Source organism: Neolamprologus multifasciatus, chromosome 4 (genome assembly GCF_963576455.1).
Source record: "Neolamprologus multifasciatus chromosome 4, fNeoMul1.2, whole genome shotgun sequence".
NCBI classification, from domain to species: Eukaryota; Metazoa; Chordata; class Actinopteri; order Cichliformes; family Cichlidae; genus Neolamprologus; species Neolamprologus multifasciatus.
Genome location: NC_140442.1, coordinates 6,279,468 through 6,300,635, shown reverse-complemented (window position 1 = coordinate 6,300,635; position 21,168 = coordinate 6,279,468). Strand labels below are relative to the sequence as shown.

At 40.2% G+C, this 21,168-nt stretch overlaps 1 protein-coding gene across 3 annotated transcripts in view; it reads right to left on the bottom strand.

The window, feature by feature from the left end:
- Positions 1–20,461, bottom strand: part of spop (speckle type BTB/POZ protein) — a 116,502-nt gene extending 96,041 nt beyond the window's left edge. Inside the window, exons 1-2 of one of the 3 annotated variants that reach the window (XM_085158240.1) lie at positions 20,343–20,461; positions 5,197–5,332 (exon numbers count right to left, since the gene is read on the bottom strand). The gene's annotated coding sequence lies outside the window, so the exon portion shown is untranslated. Of the gene's footprint in view, positions 1–5,196; positions 5,333–6,668; positions 7,382–20,342 lie in introns of those variants that run through there. The other 2 variants (XM_085158242.1, XM_085158241.1) reach the window with 2 other exon arrangements.
- Positions 20,462–21,168: the final 707 nt, after the last annotated feature.

The window sequence follows — 21,168 nt, the reverse complement described above, 5'->3', positions numbered from 1 at the left end:
TTTTAGTATGTTATTCACACTCTCAGTTTTGAGCAATAAATTTGCACTGCTCTTGGTAAAATGCATTAACTAGCTCTGTTTGTTTATAAATGTCTAAATTGTAAACTTATCCATTTATTTAGTATTCTGAGATTCTGCATGGTCTGCTGGTAGTGAGTTCCCCACTGGCTCCCATACAGCACTACAGGTCTGAAGTAGATAGATTTGCAACAGATATCACATCTATCACAGCTAGTCTCTATATCAAGCCTATTCAAATGGCGGCCCGCGGACCACATGCGGCCCAGAAGCAACCTGCGAGTGGCCCTGCCTGTGGTCCTGGCAGAAACACAGAGAAAACGCAAAAAATTAATTAATTTTAAAACATTTTTAAAAAATTAAAAATTCCTACAGCGTAGTGTAGACTGTGAATGCAACACTCCTAGTAGCCTAGCAATATTTAACCCACAATGCACCGTAATGTAAATATATTAAACTATCATTGTAATGTATGATGCGACAACAGCATGTCTTTCTCAGTCCAAAAGCGTAAAATTGACAATGAAAACCGTCAGTTTAACCCTGCCTGGACTGACAAATCCTTATTCATTTTACCGCCAAATCCAAATGCCAAACCTATGTGTTTAGTTTGGAGTGAGTGTGTTGCAGTACTTATGAAGGCCAGACTTTCTACACAAACTTTCCAGAGCGATCTCAGGAGAGGGCTGCAAAAGTACAGTTTAATTGCGAGTTTAATAATCTTACAACCGGAGTTGTACTACCATGGTGAGGGCCCTGTACAGCCCAAGAGAGAGCTGCCGCAGCTTCCCTTGGTGTTTGCTTCTTGGCAAAGAAGAAAAGGCCTTTCACAGAAAGTAAGTGTGACATCTGCTATTAAAAACGTACCCCTGTCAGACAGTTCAAATATTCATCGAGTTGAAGTTCTGTGAAGTTTTGGCGTCAGACGAGTTTGAAATGCTGTTAGATGACCTGAAGAAAACTGATTTAATGTCTATAGCAGGAGATGGGTTCACAGACAGAACTGATAATGCACAGTTGTGCCTATATGTCAGTTTTTTGGATGGAAAATTGCTCGGCTTACTACCGTTAGAGGGACACACAGCTGGCGAAATAATGTTTGAGAAGATTTCAGCTCTTTTTGAGGAAAATGGTCTGGATATGAAGCGTGTCTGTATACTTGTGACAGATGGGGCTCCATTCATGGCAGGAAAAGTGAGTGGTCAGCAAAAGATTTATTTTAATTTGAAAGGGAAATATCAAAATGTTTTAGTATTATTATTATTATTATTATTATTATTATTATTATTATTTCAAATGTGCAAAAAAAAAATAGTTTAGTTATACCTCCCTTTTTTTTTTTTTTTAATGAATGGACCTTTCGGTATGCATTTTTGAGAGGTCACCACATTTACAGGGGGAAAAGGAATAAAAAAATTACTTGTTTTTCCAATACAGTTGTGTGGGTTTGAAAGTGATCATGATCTGCTGCTTACTGGCTGCAAAAAATATCTGGCCCAGATAAACTCCTCTGTTTGAAAATCTGGCCCAACTAACTTCTTAGTAGTTGAATAAGATAAGATAAGATAAGATAAGATAAGATAAGATAAATCTTTATTGTCATTGCACAGTCATACATAGTACAGTAGTACAATGAAATTGGACAACTGTCCTACGTCGGCACTACATATAACACAACACGATATGACACATCACAACGCAACACAAACAACACAACACAGTATAATAACTTAGTAATAAAAAAGAAGAATAAGTGTATGTGTATTGCACACTGTTATTATTGCACATTAATTATTATTGCACCTTGTTATAAATATAAATATTATTATTGTTATTGTTGTTTTAAACATTGTTACCTCCCCCCTAAAAAAGTCCAGGGAGGTAGCCAATCAGGTCAGCTATTTGCATTGATCAAGGCTATTGCCCTGTTGTAAAAGCTGTTCTTGAGTCTATTTGTTCGGGACCTCAGCAGCCTGAACCTCCTGCCGGACGGCAGCAGTAGCCATGCTATATATTATTGTAAATAGACTGAAGGAATCAAAAACAGATGCAACTGAAAATCAATAGCAGATTAAACTGATGAAACAGCAATGAGACAGTCAAAGAAGGCCACTGACTATAAGTGGTTTCAGAACTGCTCCCTGCCTTTGAAGCGACCATTTAAAGACAAGGACATGACAAGGTGCTTGCACATGGTCAAAAAAGAGCTTTGGTCGCACCATGGTCAGCTACCACAGCCATTTAGTGTAAATAATTCAAATGATGGCACATGATAGCATTTTCACATGCTAGTATGTCATCATACTAGCTCACCATTGTATATAGACAGAGAAATAGAAAACACAGGAGCCTTTTGGCTAGACTAACATTTCTTTAACCCTACTCACCACATAAGCCTCATTTAATCCTCTTCACTTGAATAACATTAAAATGTTGTGTGCATCACAGAAACACAAGTAGTGGCCATAAAGAGACTACCAGAAGGAACCTTAAAATAACAAAAATAAAAAGCAGCAATGCTAAAGGTATGAAACACATGAGCAGATGAACTCTAAGGGGAGATCAGCTAAATTTAACTTTAGAAAGGTGTTTTATACTCATGGGCAAAGTCCCAGACCTTTATGATGGCACCTGATACAATACAACAGACCTCAGCTGTTTTCACACATAAACTCAAATGCTGGGAGAATTGGTTCATGGCTTTGTTTAAATTTGCCTTTTTCCAATATGTACTAGACAACATGTTATGTGCCACATATAGTAGTACATTCTCACTACATTTGCTCTAGCCAGAATGCTTCTGATGCATTCTCACTACAGGAAATACTCAAATTTGTGTGACAGAAATGCCACGATATAAATCACTTGATGTAAATTTGAGACAATTATGTGGTTTTTCTAACAAGATCCATCAAACAGACATTGTACTAAGGAGCTGGCAAGTTAAAAGTCTGTTTACTCCAAGATCCCAATATGTTGGACATTTGCACCTGTCAATTTCCAGTGAAGTGGGGTTTTTTTGTTTTGTTTTTTTAAGGTAACTGTGCGCTAAGTATATTCCCGGGATCTTTGTTATATCCTGGGTTTGTAGATGATGATGTGTTGGAAAAAGCTTGCGGGTGAAGCTGCTGACAGAAGTGAGTGACAGGTCAGGTGAGTGCTGTGGTCTGTTCAGGCATGCAGATCCAGCTCCTCTGAGTGATCTGAAGTGGCTTCAATTAACTGAAGCAGCCAAGTGTAAGGAAGGGGACTGGGGAGCATGGGCCCCAGACAAGCCTCCTGACAGATTTGGGAGGGGGGTGGGGATAAGATGAGTGGAGCCTTCTGACAGGTCCTCTAATACCCCACGAATTCCAACCTTTCTCCATCTCCTTTTAGCTAATTACTAAGTATCCATATGAAGACACTTGTCACTGTGATCACAGCAAATTGGCTGTAACTACAGGGTCAGCAAAGACCGTTATTCACTTCTTGTGTTTATATATATATATATATATATATATATATATATATATATATATATAAACACAAGAATACACACAGAATCCAACCATCTAATTTTGCAAGAAAACAGAACACACACAATACTTTTCTTCATCTCCAATACTAAAACTATTTTTAGTTTCATGGGAGAGCTGACGTTACCACCAAGAAATCTAATATCACCGGCACTGCTTCATGACCATCTGAAAAACCACATTCATGTTGATTTTTCATGATGCTCTTTCTGTGCGATAATACAGAAAGGAGGTGATTAAAATATCCCAGCATTTCTCAACAAATCCTACACAGAGATTTAATTTTCATGGGTATACACAGCAACACCGATGTCAAGAGACACTGCCAAATGAAATGTTAAATAAAAAAAATACTCTGAAATTCACTTCTGAATGTATGAACGTAAACCACACACCAAACATGTGGGAAGAAAGAGAAAAGGTTTGAACTGTATCTTGGAATTTCTTTTGTATTAATGTCAACACCAACCTTTGCTTTGAGTTTAAACCCAAAGTAAAAAAATAAATAAACGTCTTATCTTACATGTGACGAAGGAGTGGAGAAGCAGACTGATCTGTACACTAGTAGGGCAAATTAATGTATTTATCATTTACCATTTCGTCATCTCAGCAAATACAAAACAAGTATCTCATAGCCTCTAAATAAAAAGAGACTGCTACTTTACACTATTTTCACCAAGCTTTTTTCCCCTCCCTTCCTTTCTTTCCGTCTTGCTGTTCTTGCTAGTTTTACACTACCTAATTAAGAAGTTTGGTGGGGGAAGCATGAAACACACAGGACCACATACTTTACCCTCAAGGATTTATTTTATTGTTCCTCTGTTTTTTTGGTCTCCAATGTTGGCACATCCTCAATACCTCCACCCTTATTTCCCCTTCTAAAAACCCAAGCTTTTCCTTTTTTCACCTTTTCGGTCTTTTATTAGAACTGGGTCCAAATTCTGCTTATAAATGACAGATGAATACTACCTGAAATGTCTTATCGAGCTGCCGTTTATATGATCAAGTGTCTGCTGCTGTCTCTATTCTCTTGCTATTTGGTATTCCTTCACTGGCAGCCTTTAGATCTTCTTTCACCTTCATGCTTTTTGAAGGTTTGTGTTTTCTATCCAAACCATCAAGCTTATTTCTTATGCTGGACCATCCACTTCCTCTTACCCATAATTTGATTCAAAGTTAGCCTTATGAGAATACTGTAGGTGTTGGTTTCTTAAACAGCTAAACAAAATGTAGTTTACTTTAGAAGAAATTACATTTTTTTCAAGCCAAAACCTGTTTGGAGGAGAAAAAAATAAATAAAAACACACTTGAAGACAACTGAAGTTGTTCAGAAGTCAAAAAGGCAGCATTTCAAACTTAAATGAATGTGAAATTGCCTGCTTTGAAAAATGAGTACAGAACACGTGAACACAAAGACTCCAGTACTTAAACAGTTGTTGAAAGTTAGCTAAAAACACTTGGTTTAATAGTGCTGTCATCAAAAGAGAGATCAAAAGTGGTCATTTTAATGTTTTATCGTCATAGACTAAAATTGCCTCTAACAAGCCCTCTTCTCCGCTTCTCCTCTCCCCACCCACGGCAGATTTGCAATTTCCCAATATTGGTACAGACCGATGCCCCCCCTTCCCTCCACCAGATCCACACCTCATTTGGTACTCACCTAGATCAAAGTACCTCGCACATCTGTTCCGCTTGCAACTGCCATAACTAGCCAGCTGGACTCTCTCCGTCAGGTCTTGCTGTCTGTAGGTGTGTCAGTACTGCTCGTCTGTCCAAAGCCAGAGCTTCTTGGCAAGCTGCAAACACAAACAGCGAAAAGAATCAACAAGACTGTAGTTGTGAGAGTGAGCGTGGGCGTGAGCCAGTGCCTTATCATAGTCTTGCAAGAGACTCCTTGTCAAGTTGACTGTTTGTGTGTGCATCTGTTATGTAGGAGACATGAATGCAGAGTATTCCTGAGATAGAGCGAGTGTGTGTGTGTCTGTTTGACAAGATATTACAAAAACACATGTTTTACAGAGACTGTAGTAAGGTTTAAACAGCGAGGCGGAACAAAGCGGGACAGGGGCCCACCTTCCACAATTACACGCAGCTTTAAAATACTAATCCAAGCACAAACTGTATCTGGACTGTATCCAAACGGCAAACCAAAAAGCCACAGGTGTAAACAGAGCAATAAAGCAATGCAATCTCAATCCCACAAATGAAATAGTGCTGCTTATAGCAATAGCATTCAAAGCAGGATCACAGCAAAGCAGGCTTAATGCTTCCCTGATACTTTTTATGCTATATTTACAGTGGCCCATAAAAGTGGATAAAAATCTTTGTAGATAAAATTCACCACGTTAATGTGATGCATAAAAGGGCCCACACAGAGCCCGATAGCAAAACAATCATCTGACGGAACAGACACACGGTGGCTTCAACTCTGCAGTGTCATTAAAATCCTCCAAGTCTAATTCTCTTTCAAATACCACCTCTACCTAAATAAACATGACCAAGGACGCTTACTCATACTTCACATGCCTGCCAACCACAGATGAACAGGATTTCACAGAGCAGACTGGGTGTGTTTTGCCAACCATTACTGCAGATTGTGACAAAATGTCTCGAGCTAAACAGCCACGGTGATGCACTTTGTTCTCATAATAAAGCCAATCCATAAAAATGTCTGACATTTAACATGCAACTAGAGAAAGCTGTGTGATTTAAGTCAATTTACTTTGACACTTGGATCATAAAGAATAAAACAGGCGTTGACTGACTTCAAACTACGGCAATCCAGGGAGTGACAAGTTGCCTCAGAAGTGTAATAAACTGCAACTCTAAGGCTAAACACCGACTTAAATTTGGCTCAGAAATACTGCACCGAGAGTGTTACTTTTTATATTTTGGTGCTTTGTATTCACGGCCGGCATTCAAACTGCCTGTGGGCTTTTACCTCAGAGAGAGAGAAAAGATGATCTGCATGAATGAATGAAATATCTTAAGATCCCTGTGTTTACACATATATACCAAGGAAATGTCAATCAGATGCAAAATACAAAGGTTGAGCCCTGAAAGAAATGTCAAAAAGGTAGTCTGGCTCTGTGATGTGTGAATGGGACCAGCACCATTTGATCAATAGCTCACCTGAAATGAATACAAGATTCGTTCTTACCGACTCAAAACAGCAGATGTGGACTCCAACTCCATTTGTCACAAACTTGGATGAAACCGTTTCAGCTGATAAAGTGGAGACTGCCTAACATAACACATTTTTAACTATTCGTTATTGGTTGCTTTCCATTTGTGATGTTTATCTGAGGCTCTTCAGAAGTGTTATGCTGAGTTGTTACCACAGGAAATTACATGAAGTATAACCTGAAACAACCCTGCCAGGAGTATGAAAAAACATAACGTTATGTGACCTTCGTGTTCTTCCTGTTTTTTTTGGTCTTGTATCATTTGCCCTGCTCAAGTCAAGTGGTCAGCTCAAACAGGAAGCGATAACAATAGGCAATACAACCAGCCGTGCCACCAAGACACGTCAAGCTGACCCCAGCAATGCTGGGACGCCATGAGACAGCGAGGGCTGTCTCAAAAAAAAGAAAAAGATAAGATTGAGGAGGGAGCTGACAGATGAGGAGGTGGAAAACAAAAAATACAAGAGGGGAGAATAGAAAGCAAAAAAAAAAAAAAGAAGAGTTGTCGACAAGACACAGAAGAGGGAGAGGCAGGATGAAAGATAGGTCGATGTACCACAGGCTGATGAAATAGAGCGAGAAAGGCAAAGAGAGAAAGGAGCGGAACAGCAAGTCAGACAATAGTCAAACAGAGGAACAAAATAAAAGACACTAAAGGAATAGGAGACAAATTAAGGAGAGGGCATGGGGGGGTGGGCAGAGACAGGGGGAGCCCAAATATAAAGACAATGTCAGATTCAATACTTCTCTTAAACGAGACAAGAATTAAGGAGGAAGAAGAAAGAGTGGCTGTTCTCTATCTCGCTGCTCCTGAAACCTGAAAAGACCAATACGTAGAAAGGAACAAAACACCGGGGGGGTTTAGATCAAGCGCTTGACTGCATTCAAAAGAGCCACAGAGGGAGTATAAGTGACACAATTAAGAGCATAACTGTCATTACAGCCAATCAACCCAGTGCCACCCACATGGCCACTGAGCAACAGAACCGTCATGAAGAGGGATGAAGGACTGCTTATTCCCCCTAGCAATGCAGCAACGACTGTTAATACTGACGAGCACACATACCTAAAAGCCCTAAAGGCCATTGCATCGTAATGCAACAGAAACACAAGGCACGTGTACAAAATCGTTCCATCAAAACATGTTCTTGTCTCATTTGCATCTTGAGAGAAGAGCTGACATTTAAATATAATCCTGCTGACATGCAAACTAAGTGCAGCCAATTCCATAAACCACATGTGCATTAGAAAAGGAAAAAAGAAACGACGTGTGCATCTGAAACCAATCACAGTTTGATGTATACTCTCACTCACTAAAATAAAAACCAAATTTAATGAGCTTTCAAGCTCCTCCACAGTGACATTTCCTCTCCCAATTCTCCATCTTTTACAACCATCATTCACCTTACCTCCATTTCTCTTCTTCCCTGCTACCGCTTGCCTTCCCCCAAACCTCCCTCACTTAGTTTTTCATTTTAAACCCACTACTTTGCCTCCATCTTCTTCTCTCTCCATCCAAAACAACGGCCATTCCAGAAAGAGGGCCATCAATCTTCTTCAATGAGACCAGAGTGCGAGAGAGTGCCAAGGCTACAGCAGATTACTATCTCTGCTTACCTCCACTCAACACTGGATAACATATAGAAGAAGAGAAAGGGCAAATGGAGAGTCAGGGAGGGTCGAGAGTGAGTCAAAGAAACCCTCTTAGATAGAAGATGGACATTAGATCTTAAAAGCCTCAAAAAGATTTATAAAAAAAACAACTTCCACTCCTGTCACCAGCAGAGGCTTGTCAAGAAAAGACACCCAGCAGCTGAAATTAAAACCTCTAATCCTAAGTGGCAACTTCAAACCTGATCCTTGATTTACTTCCACAGAGAGCTCTGCTTATGGAGAGACATGAGATACAAGTCTTCTGTTAGACTGAACATAAATCATACTCTGCATCCAAAACAGAGTTACAAATTCAGAATCAAAATGTGGACTGTTACTGTAACTAATTTAGTTGTTAACTACGGTACCAACAGGTCATTACGGTTCAGTTTGAACGGGAAAAAAGTGACGGTGCATGTATAGAAAGGAGGTGGGAGAACATGATGGACAAGCGCTGCTTAATTACTTAAACACTACACAGAAATTGTTGTTAGTGCATATGCGAATATTTCTGCATGTTTCACAAAGTCTTGTAAGCCAATTATCCCGCCTGATGATATTTAGAGACTTCTGAAAGCAATGTGCGAATGTTTGTTTGACAAAGAACTGACACAATGGTGGAAAAGCCAGAGCTGTGATCTTGCAGCAGAGAGGGGTTTTTAACAAGCTGCCTCACTGCCCTGTGTGGTGCAGTGGCAATAATCTGCACGCACACTGTGCATCGCAGGTAAATCCAAGGCTGAGGACGTCCTTATGTGAGAAAAAGATTGGTTACATGGCAAAGTAGAGTTTTTGCATAGAAAAGTCTGGGTATTTTTGTTGTTTTTTGTAATGCAGTGCAGCAAATGCTCAGTGAACTCTTATATTTATAAAACATGGCCTTCTCAAGCAGTCCAAGGACGCGAGACCACCAGGCCAGCTCTGACAGCTACATCCACAATTGAGCATGATAGGGCTAATCGCTATGCAGCTTTCTCACGGAGGAAAAAAACTTCGTGGGGGGAGTTTTGTCAGGCATAATAAACTCTCCCTGCATTGTCACACCGCTGTTGAGGAGGAAGGTTAAACTTAGAGCTGTCTGTAAAGCTGTCCCCCTGCAGCAGCAGTGCTCTGACTGGGGATCAGCATAGTGTGGCTTCTGTGGGCCACACAGCAACGAGTGGGAGGAGGCAGCAATGGGGCTCAGCCAGGCGCTAAAGACTTTGACACTAACATAATCACTGATAATTGATTCTGCTGGTGAGGAAGGTTTAACATTAAAGGATAAAAACAGCAACGGCGGTGGCAGCGCGGCGCTCTGGCTTAATACGAGCTGATGGGACTGACGCCACCTGTCACACACCATCTAATCACATGAAGACGAGATTCTCTAGACGAACACATATCATCAAATCACTACCGGCCTTGGACGCGCTCGGCACCCTCAAAGCAGCTTTGATCAGCAGTGGGTCGAGAAAATCGAGGGGGCACGGAGGCTAAGGGCGGCGGAGGAAGAGGAGGAGGATGAGGACAGGCAGACAAATAAGACAAATGTCCTTCACTATTGCAGGACAACAGCCCTGAGATATCTCATGACACGACAGAATAAAAGCACAGTGTTTCAAAGAGATATATAGAGAAAAAAAACTGCGCACTAAACCGAATGCAGTTATTACGAGCAGTGTGAAACATTTGCTCCTTACTCGCGGTAATGGCAATTGAGCTGCAGTCAGCTGACATTGCAGTTATAATTCGGCTAATGTTATTCTCATTAGCTTATAATAAAGTGACTACTATTATACTATAATAATCTTCCAACTGCCTTTTATTTTTAAACTGCCAGCCTGTGGGAAACACTAATAAATCTGCGGCAATAAACCCATTTTAACCCGTTTCACCTGTGATCTGAGCAGACTGTTTTTTAAGATGGCTAACCACAGAACACTATTTCTAGTCGGCCTCACAGATTTGTTGTTAAAGTATAATGGAGACACATGAGCTAAGTCTAGTAGCAGTGACTGGGGTGTGCCTATTTGCTGAGTGAACTGATGAAGACGGAGGGCTCCCTGTAGCCTTACAGTCAGAACACTGATAAATTGGCCAGCATCCACCCTTTCCCCAACTGCAAGAAGGATATGTGTGCATGAGAATAAGTATGAACGCCTGCTAGACTGGAACTGACAACATAAAGTGGCAATGCAACTGATTTCATGAACAACACAGGAGCACAAAGGAAAAGGAAGACCTCCATTATGTCACTAGCAGACGTGTCACCACAAAGGAGACAGTCGGACTATCGGTCCTCCAACCTAGCAATGGCAGACTCACCTTCTTAAATTAAAGGGTGCTTAATACAAAGCATGTCCCAGACAGACAAACACAAATTTCCACCTTGGGCTGCAGACATAAACACACATCGCTTCATGTCGAAAATGACTGTGTGGAGATCAAAAGGTTTAAAATATGCGAGGGTCAGATATCTTGCAGGGAAATAAAGGAGGAAAGATTGAGGCTGAGAGGGGAAAAGGTAGCAACGGCAAATAAGAGATGGAAAGGGGACCAGAGAAAGCCCCAGGCTGATGGCAGCGGGGAGAGAAGAGGCAGACTGGATGATGAGCTAGTGAGAAAATGTAAATGAGAATCTGTCATGCAAAAAAAGGAAAAGAGGGGAAGAAAACGTGAGAGATTACTATAGGAACTGTTCGGGAAGAAACTGAAGAGCAGAACAAAGCTCAAAGGAGGGGGAAAAAAGGGGGTGGGCAGTGCACAGGAGGAAACAGCAATCCAAGAGACATGACAAGCATGCACTACGCAGCCTTTTGCTGTTAAAATGGGCCACATAGTTTCTAATATGTCCTTCAACATGTGGTGAAATCAGTTTTGGTCACCACGGAAAGAAAATGCAAAAAAACCCACAAAAGATAAGAAAGGTAGCAACAAATAGTGAGAGGTAAAATAAGAAGACAGAGATGGTCCCTGAGGAGGCGACTCATGGCATCCCTTTGTCAAAAGTCAAGACCACAGGGAGGAAGAGTAGGAGGAGTGTAGGCAGTAAAAAGGCAGCTCTTTTTCTCAGTCGTTCACTCCCTGGCTATCCTCCACCAGCAGCTGGAGGCTAAACTTAAGCTCCAGCAGCCACGAGGGAGAGAGGAACGGCCTTGGGAATAGGTCATCCACAACCACAGACCAAAACAAAACTCCAGCATCTGCATCATTAGCAAAGGAGCCCAGAGTCCCCTGATGTCTACCCACTGCACAACAGATCCCTCAGAAATGTGGCCACAACAGTCCCCATGCACACAATCATCCGCTGCACAATCGCCATACAGCGATGTCAGCCTCCTCTTCATGAATATTCATCTGCCTCATTAACACTCAAGTGGGGAAACACAGCATATTGCAAGAGACTCCCGTTACTTGGAGAGAATGAAAGTTAAAGGCAGGGAGGAAAGGGGAAGAAGAGATGGGACACATGGTGACTGCAAAGGAAGGAAAGGGGAAGAAAAAGAGTAAGAGGCAAAGGCTTTGTTTCTTTGCCTTCAAACTTTTTTGAATCTCAGGAGAAGAGGGGAGGAAAAATGTCCTATATTGTTCCGGGAGCTTATACCCTCCAGTCGCTTTTCCTTATGAAGCCAGATAGGGCAGTATGAAAGCAGCGTCAGCAGCAGGGACATCGCAGCGGGAGCACAGGCTAAGAATTACAGACCGTTTTACCCTGTAAATCCTACTGCAATAAAGGCTTTAAAACAGCTGCAATTTCACCACTAATGTCTGGCTGCTCGCAGTAACTGCTAAACTGTGGGGGATATGTGTGAATACACCTCAACGCAAGCTGCAGCTGAACAGACACTCATGTGACTCCCCCTCCCTCTGTTCGGTAACAAAACACACTTACAGACGTAAGAAGCCAGGCTATATCGTACACAAAGTCTGTCAGTCCACTCGGCCACACGCTTTCTCTCAGAGCCACTTGCCAATAGAAAGACACACAAGCGCGCACGCACGCACGCGTGCACAGACACACAAAGAGAAAGGATTATTTTCTCTTCATGTTGTAATGCTAGTGAATCTCTTAACAGGAACTGCCAACAGGGGAAATCTTCCATCCTGCAGCTGTGTCCTCAGAGAGACTCTGGAAACTGTAGAAATTTCCTTGACTCTTTTCTCGTCGTGGCTTTGGTGGCAAAAACAGCTTGGCCATTCGGGTATGAGGAGACGAGGCAGAGTCAGGTGCTTTTCTATAACGTTGCCCCACCAGAGTCGCTCTAGTCCTTTAAAAAGGACAGCGGAGGGGAAAAAAAAAAAACTTGTGGTACCAAAATTGGACCAGGTCTGTGGAAATCAATACTGCTGCTTACATGAGGGGCCTCCACTAAGGCTATTTCATATTTCACCATATATACACAGTTTCTGAGGAGAAAGAAAAAAAAAAAAACACAACCCCTCAATTTCAGAACAGTATGAACTATCGATTTCGCAGTCACGATTCTTACTCTTTCTCTGCCTATTTCTGTCCTCTCTCTTTTCCATTCCCCACCTTTGATGTGGAACTCCTCCCCCCCAACTTCTGTTAAATGAAAACTGTTTATTATTAGGCTTCTCGCGACGAAGAGGTCGTTACCGTCACATTTTTACATCTTTCACATTTCTCCTAAAAGAAATGTTTTTCCCATTGACATCACGAATCGATCGATCTGTAAGGTGTAACAGAAAAGCTATTTCTTGACAAAAGTGAATACCACTGCCCTTACCTTGTACACTTTTGAGATATTAAAAGGTGGGCCTCACAGAGTCACTTCCAATGGCACGCCGTAACAATGCGCTGCCTATTATAATGACTATATTGTGACTTGAGATGCATCACGACATCTATTTATTCACTGCTGAGGTCTGTACTGTGTACTATGGCCTTAGTGAGGTAACTTGAGATTTAACCCTGGGTTTATTTAGTGCTACAGAGGTGGTTCACTCTTACCCTGGAACACCAACATGCTAACTTAGATACATTTTTTTAAAACGTCCCTGAACTTTTTTTTATTTCAACCAGTCTTCTCTTAAATTTTGAGTTTTCGACACCTACAAGTGATATGAATTTTAAATGCCAAACACTGTTGGAGCTTTAAAAAAAGTTGGATCTGATGTTCAGAGTATTTGGATGGGTCGCTGTTTTCCACAATCTAATGCCAGTGTATCAGCAAAACTGAATCTGACTTTTGGGCAGTGGCGCTTTTAACCAACTGTGTTGTCATTCATTTATATTCATACAGCTTTCCTGGGTCATGTGTTTTGCTGAGCAGTCTGGCAGAGACCGGGGACCTGGCCAGTTCAAATCACAGGTCCAAAGTCAGCATGCATGCATGATTTAAATACATCTAAATGGCAGATGGTGAGAGACCTGGCTGGGATCTGGCTTCAAGACAGAAGCAGTAATGCAGGAGAAGCGAAGGGATTAGAGTGAGGGATGGCTTGGCTTGTCTTTAAGATTACTTTTCCTCTTAAAACATTCACTTCATCTGTGTCACTTCTGCTCTCTACTTGTTATTGGAAAATAGCTTCATGCAAGAGAGGTGGAAAACCATTCGACGCCGGCTCTGTCTGCATCAGTCACACACTGACACGCACATACACAAAGAAATACATTTCATCCTCCATATCCGAAACAGCCAAAGCACTGGCAGGCATTTGCGACCCCAATCCATATTTCAATTTCCCTCCTCTCATGCAAACTAATTCAATACTTGTTGCCTTCCCTCACAAGCGATCAGCAATATGAGAAATGAGCTTCTTCGCATGTTGCATCTAAAAAAGGTCCAATCAGAGACATTTTTGAATGCCTATATTAATTATGTCTTAGTAGCGCCGTGCATATGCAAATTGTCCTTAGGAGTAGCATTGCAGGATAGAAAATCTAAGCTACAACGAAAAGGAAATTTTTTTTTTAATCAAATGGTGTGCCATTTGAAACTCATACATTACACCACTGCCTGTGTTTGTATCAACAACTTCATGTTTTCAAAACATTTGAATAAACATTAAGCTAACAGCATCGAATGAGTCAACCGAATGAGTAATTTGAATATGATGTTCATACATGGATTTCATTCCCTTAGTTTTTCCTTTAAAATAAATCACTTCAGCTTTTCACAAAGCCAGAATAAGAAGTATCAAAGCTGTATGCTGTGATGTGATCAGCCAATACTTTTTGCGACACAGCTCAGAAGACTGGACGGTATGGGCCGGGTTTTAGAGGAATTTGTGCATGTTCTTTTAATCAGGCTCATTAGTGGAATAAAATCTTAAATTCTGACATATTAAACATTTTCAGTAACACCCAATTTCCTTACCGACTAGTATTGATGTACTGACCGATTACACCGTTACACTCCAAACAAATTCACACATCTTGACATCTCCCACTGCTGCACACACCAAGAAAGGAGTTCTCAGAAGAGCAAATAAAAATACAAATCTGTAAACATAGGATACAGTCTGAGCCTGATGGAGAAATGGTGCAGTGCTGAAACATTTGTTTGTTAAGGTCCACCACACACTCTGCAGTAATTCACTTTTCGCTTGACATTATATAGTGGATAGTATATCATTGATCCATGTTTCAATGCGCTCTGCATTTGACCCTGAAAATACACAAGCATGTGCGCACACACCGACGTACTCATTTGGTGCTGAAATGAGCAAAGATGAGTAACATCGTCTCAAACTCAGGAACACGGGTGCACTCTTTGCCCATGTAAAGAGAGAGGCAAGCAGGTAATAGCGACAAATTTAGGGGCTTAAACAGCGACAGCTTTACGATGCCTGAGCGGCCTCTATGACTCCATTCCTGTCAGATTCTATTAGCCTGGCCTCCACCGTGTGCTTCGATTGGCTCTTGGCCTATTCCCAGCAGTTACAGAAGCACCACCCGTAAATAAACCAAATGGCTGCATCTTGTAGTATATGAAGGGGCGGGGGGCTCTTTGCAGCTGGGCGCTTGTGTGTAAAGAACATCTAACAGAGTGGTTGAATAGTTTAATATACAGCAGCGAGCTGAATGGACACAGTCAACTAGAGGGAGAGCGCGACACACATCACTGTAAGAGTTTAAATTTGAGGAATACGAGGAGCGAGAAAGGCACTTTTAAATCAAGACAAGTGGTCTCAGTCCACACACACACACAGCTAGATACAAAAGGAAAAAGTGGGCCTATCTGCCAGCTGCCAGGTGGAAGTCTATGGAAAGGCCACCTGTCTAATAACCACTTTTGATGCATACAGCTCAGCAATATGAAACACAGCATCTGGCCTGTCCCCTCCAAACTGATCTTGTTAACAGCCTGATCCGTGTTCCTCTTACACAGAATTTATTTGGGCAGTTCAGTCAGATACAAAAAAAAAAAAAAAAAAAACCCCACACAACTCACACAAACAAGAAACACAAAAACATAATTTTGTGTTTATAAATTCAACCACTACAGGTTTTAGTTTTTTTTAAATGGCTTTTGAAGAACTGTGGAAAAATAGTAAATTTCCTCGTACAAATTAAAAATTAAAAATTAAAAAAAAAAAAAAAATGCTGGCCTAAGCGTGAAGAAAGACTGACGCTGGCACAACAAAGTCACAGTTACCTATATGTTTAAATTAACAGTATTATATCATATTATATCATGCATACTAGTGGAAAAAATATAAAAAGAACATTTACAATAGTAATAACATAATGATCTCAACCAAATGCTAGCTTCATTGCATGCATATATTCACTGAGCATTCACAGCTAACTATAAGAAAAGGTATAATTAACACAATTTTTATAACCCAAAACCATGTGACTAAGGAACCTGTTTGGTTTTCTTTTGTTGTTTTGTTTATTTTTTTGTTTAGACTCAAAAACATTACTAATTATTTGTAATTAAAATAAAAGTATATTTATGCTACCGATTCATACAGTAAAGCTCTAGCATCACATTTGAGTGAACTGTATGATTACTGTAACAAAGTGCTTTAATCAGACAATGTAACTGGAAAACAGAGTGCTTGTCTTCAAAGAAATAAATCATAGGATTATTGTGTTTATTGCAACTTGGGAAATATCTGTTATACCTTCAAAACTCTGAAAAGCTGCTCCTCTGTGCCTGTCTGTGGCAAAGTGGCCTTCAGCATTAACAGGCTATTACTTGTGAAATGTAACCAATCAAATTGGAAAGGACATCGCTCAAGACCACAGAGCGGCGGCTAAAGACAGACTGAGGCAGCTGCACCACAGTGAAAGCAAAACTTTTTTTTTTTTTTTTTTTTTTTTAAATGGGACACATGAAATAAAAAATGTTTTACTTTATTTATTGTAATCAAAATGGTTTTATTTTAATTGAAATAGGTTTAAAAAGTTACAACAATAAAATGTAAGAAAAATATGAAATATTTATGACTAAAGGGCCATTAAACTAGCAAAGAAATTGGACTGGACACCTGGTTGATTTCATTTATACATCTACTTTCATTTATACATCTATATTGAAATATCTACCAAAACTACACTGTTAGTTTCATTTGTCTTGTTCTTAAACAGTAGATTAGTTCACCTGCATTCAGAATATGAACCGAAAGTTTACCAGTTTGTATCTACTTCCTTTTCTGACAGACACAACAATGTCCGGAGAGTGAACAAAACACTTCCATACCAACACAATAAAAACAATGATGTGACATCACATCTTTTACAGTCACAGCTAGACAACTGTGACTCTAGTGCCAACAGCTGTTACGCAAAACTGACGGGATGTTGAAATTCAGATCCTGAATCTGCATAGTTCGACCGTATTGTAAGCTTGAGGAATGAAGTCAGGATTTTATTTTGTGCAATGAGCTGCAGTTTAATAAAATAAAATTCAATTTCCCTGCACACCAAAACAAGTCACGAACTTGTACATCAAGAATCCGTCTTTTCCAACAGATATGTGAAGAATGTGTGGATGTGTCACGGTTTAAGAAGATAAAATGAGAAAAATGCTAAGCCAGTCAAAGAGTTATCTTTTGGGATTCAAATTTGTTCACCATAGACTCTTCTGAATCAATCCAAACTCCCATTCAGAGCTTTTCTGAACTCCCACATGCCCTTTGCTCATGCATACAATCGCAGCACAGCTGAGCAGAAAACTCTGTGGGACAAACCAGCTGAATTTTTAGCGAGCGCTTAGCAGATCTTTTACTAGGAAATTCAGCTTTGCAAAAAAGTGTTCCACCAACTTTTGTCACATCACTGATAGAAAATACGAAATGAGACATGTTTACCTGCCCTTTCAGATGGCCACCTAATTATTTTAAAGATGCACTGTTAGATCTGGTCATTTATTCCAGCATGATGTGAAAAAAACAGCTTTTGGTGTCCTCATAGCCACAATAGTGAGTTTTGGGTTTTAAAACATGAATCCAGCAAGGAGAAGGGCCATTACAAGGCAACAGGATGAGAAACCCTTAAGCCTCTTAATAGAAACAACTGGGGATAAATTTTATGCCATTAAATGATCAGGATCCACAACCACACATTTTGGTGCAGATCTCAAAGGTGAATTGACATTCAGCACCAATTCAGCACCAATCAAGTCCAGTGTCACTTAGCACAGTAACTGTCTTGTTTTGTTCCATTGGGAACATGGTGCAACAAGAATTTTACTTCTTCTTTTGGCTGCTCCCTTTATGAGTTGTCATAGTAGATCATCTGCATCCATCTCACCCAATCCATAGTATTCTACTCTGTCACCAACCCTCTGCATGTCCTCCTTCACTTCATCCATGAATGATCTCTGTGGTCTTCCTGGCAACTCCATCTTGAACATCCTTTTTCAAATATATCCCCCATCTCTCTTCTGCACATGTTCAAACCATCTTAGCATTGCCTCTCTGACTTTGTATCCAAAGAGCTCAACCTGAGCTGTCCCTCTGAAGTAATTATTTCGAGTCCTGTCCATCCTGGAAAATCTGAGTTTCATCAACTCTGCCACCTTTTCTTTCACTTTTGCTGACGTCCTTCTGTCACAAATCACCTCAGGCACCCATTGAAACTCTTTCACCTTCACCGATATACCTGTCTCCTTCTCATTCATACACATTCTGTCGTGCTTCTACTGACTTTCATTCCTCTTCTCTTCAGTGCATACCTCCACCTCTCCAGGTTCGCTACCACATGCACACTACTCTTACAACAGACTTCTTACTCCCAGATTCTACAGGAGAATCTTAATATAAAGCATACATAAATATAATACACCATAATGCACTACACCCACGTTATCAGAGCCCAAAGAGCTAAACTTGACACACTAGTAAATCTTGAGCTCTGTCCACACTTTGAAGCCGACTGCTCGTCCCTGACAGACATTCCAGGCTCTAGTTGCCTAGGTAACCCCCTAATGTATTTACCACCAGGTCATATGCAAGTCAAAGGTATTCTCTGCTCTTTTTGATAATGCTGTCCGTCGCTCGCCTAGAAGTTCAGAAAAGTTGAAACCAGGTTATTTTGCCTGTAATCACTTAAGTTGCAAAATTTCCTTCCCTTTCTACGGTCTCTAGTCATCACAACGCTTCCAGTATGGACACAGCTTTGGACCCCGGAAGGCTCTTACCTTTATCAGATATAACAAGGTTGCCTAGCAACCACCAAGCAAGGGACTTAAATGCCCTGTTTTTAGCAAGTATGCACCTATGAAACGCTATGAAAGCATCTGATCATGTTTATTTCACGGCAATAACATCTATTAACTCATATTTCAATTATGTACGAGATATTATGATGCCAACGACTGAGCAATGGGCTAAAATTACCTGTTTCTTGCCTTTCTGCAGCTACAATATTTTATGAACGCATCCTGTGGTTTTACTTTCACGGCCAACAGCCCAAACAGTACCGTAGCACTGGCATGTACTAGCGTCAGCACAAATCCATCTGGTAGTTCCTATTAGTACTTGGTTTCAGTGGAGCTGCACAAGTTAATAATTATGAAAGAAGCAGGCTACTAAATTAGGTAAATGAAATAACAAAATTCACAAAAAAAGAAAAGAATCCCTGGCTTCCTCCAATGGCAATGGACTTGGCCAATTAGCAGTAGATATTTGTTCAGTCATCCAACTCTAATGAATGCAACAGTTATTGCTATTACTGATTAATCTGATCATTATTTTTTAATTAAACTTGGTCTATATGTATCAGCTAAACTAAAAAAAAAAAACATTAAATTAAACAAAGCAAAAGATAAAGTCTTCTCTCATTTTAATAAAAGCCAAATCCCCCCTAGGGGTTTCTATAAGGTCTACTGAAATCTTAAAGACGTTTTCTGATTTTTTTTTTTTTTCATAAACCAACAAACTACTAGTTTTTGTAGCTCCAGTACCAAATGTTTGCCATTTGAATATCACAAAAAAAAGTTATTCATACAACTTTGAGTTCATTACTTTATCTAAAAGTCACCAGTTTTTTCCCAGCCACCGTGCAGAGGTACTACAGCCTGCATTGCAGTAGCCTTTCTGCTTGACTCTCTTTTCAGATGCTTTCTGGCAGACTGAAACCTGCAGCTGTCCTGCACTGCGCATTGAGAAGCAACAGAGGGGAGAAGCCGTGGTCACTATTTGGCAGGATACTGAGGCATGATGAAGCATAACATGTTTTTTTCTAACATAGGTCTCATTATTTTGCATATCCATGTGGAAACGTTCAGACTGATAACTTGCCGTGACAACCCAGACGTGACAGTCATGGCATAAAATTGCACAAAAAATTCGCGGAAAAGTGAATCAGAAACGGGAACAGTATAAATAAGTCCCGAGCCGCTACCTACCTGCTAACAATAGCCAGCTAGCGGCTAATATTGAAGCTCTGTAAAAGTGCTTCCAGCGTTAAATTACGGCCAAACTTTAAACGCACTTTACCATAGAGGAATCAATAAAATTCGTCAATAACAGGCATATGAAGAGCTCATTTTACATCTTTAAAACTCACCTTTGTTTCGCACTTGAACGAAAGAGATGAAGGATTTTTGACAAGAGCTGTCACTGCACTTCCGGGTTAGACTGTGACGTATCCGAACGCCCAATAAGCGACTGGCCATGCTGGGATTGTTTTGGTTTTGACTCTGGGTGTCTGTCTGTCATCAAAATCAGTAGACTAGCACATTTACTATCACTCGTAGACAAACTACATTTTCTTTATTTTGTTTGGTTTAGCTGTAGGAATTTCTTTTCGTTTTTTAAGATAAGAATTAAAATAAGCAAAGGGCACATAATAAGAATAAGCCTCAGATAAGAAATTCACCGAGTTATGGTAAAAGGTTTGTAGTCTGAGTTGTTCTAAATTAAAGATTGAGTCTTTCAAACAAGGAGCTTTTCCCTTGACCTCAAAATAATTTAGTGGCCTTTAATTATAACCAGAATAAGAAAAGAAGAGAAGACATTTTAAAATAATTGTTAATTGAGAAACCAGAGATTGCTGAATCAAACCATCAAGGATTGTCATCCTTTATCTCCAGATTATTATTAAACCATCAGGCAGAAACCATGAGTGCATTTTGAGACAACAAGCTCTTTTGTCCTCACACGTTATATCATTGCTATAGCTAATATTTTCTGTGTAGTATATATAAATACTTATAGTCACATTAGATTAAGTTTCTATGGATGTCATATTTTATATGCACTGATGTGTGAGATTCATTATATTATTAGCTGTAAAATCAAAAAATAATAAATAATATTTGTGATATTATGTGTGAAATTCCAAAGACTTAACACAATATGACAAAACCCTTTAAGTATTTCAGAAGTCACAT